This window comes from Phaethon lepturus, unplaced genomic scaffold (assembly GCF_000687285.1).
Source record: "Phaethon lepturus isolate BGI_N335 unplaced genomic scaffold, ASM68728v1 scaffold27695, whole genome shotgun sequence".
NCBI lineage: Eukaryota > Metazoa > Chordata > Aves > Phaethontiformes > Phaethontidae > Phaethon > Phaethon lepturus.
In genome coordinates, this window is record NW_010540244.1 from 10,665 (window position 1) to 11,748 (window position 1,084).

Here is a 1,084-nt window from a genome sequence, read left to right on the forward strand (position 1 = left end):
AAAGCCACAGTCAAGAAGTCCAGCAGACTTGGCCCTCAAGGGTAATCTTTTTTATGATGACACAAAGTCACAAACTGCTCAGGTAAGACATATTTTAATGCCAGTCACAAGCAGCTATCATTCAGGGAAGCAACCCAAAATACTGTCTCCTAATGGGAGACTTTACCCTTTGGCCATGAACTCAGCCTGAGAGAAGACCAGCAGCTGCACCATCCCAGGAGTCAGGTGCCACCACACTTCTTGGATCTCCACATCTAGTGGAGGTGAACAAGTCAACAGATCTGCGTGCAAGTGAATAGCTATTCTGCCAAGATACAGGCTCCCGGGGACTGCACAGCTGGACTGGTCCTGCCAGCTGGGCTAAGGCTGGCACCAGCACAGAGGGGGAAGTGAGACCACAAGGGGCTGCAGGATTATTTCTCTGAGGAGAAGAGGCCAGGATGAACATTAGGCTGCATTATGCTGTCCCAGCCCACAGACCCTCCACCCCACAAGAGGGGGAGTTAGGAGAGGCCAGGAAGGATTCCTTTACGCTCAACATTTTTCCATAAATTAAAGCAAGTCAGCTTGCACCTCAAGTACAATAGCAACGAATGGCAAAAAGACATTTCTGCAGGTTGCATGGAAAGAATAGTGATAAAAATGCTGTCGCTAGGCTTTATCAGTCTGCCCCAATGCACCTACTGAAGGCAGCAGCAGAAGTAGATGTGCTACATCAGGGCTTTGAGTCCAAGGGCAGATACACCTGTGCAGTTGGGATGAGAGGCAGAAAGATGCTGTTCAACCTGGAGCTGGGCTGCCCACCCCTGGCACAAGGTACACGCGAGGGAAAGGCAAACACCTCCTTGGTCACCCACCTGACCAGCTGGGTAGTTGTATCCCTGCAAACACCATATACACAGCTATTTTCTGGATGGGAAACTTAAAATAAAGAAGATTATTATTCTACCAAACAAATAAACATTATTTCTTTCATCATCAGTTGTCAAATATAAGTGCATGACATCAGGTTACTCTACATCAGAAGAAAATAAAAAATATATTATTACTGTTATCAAACACTTTTCAGGATGGGGTATATTCC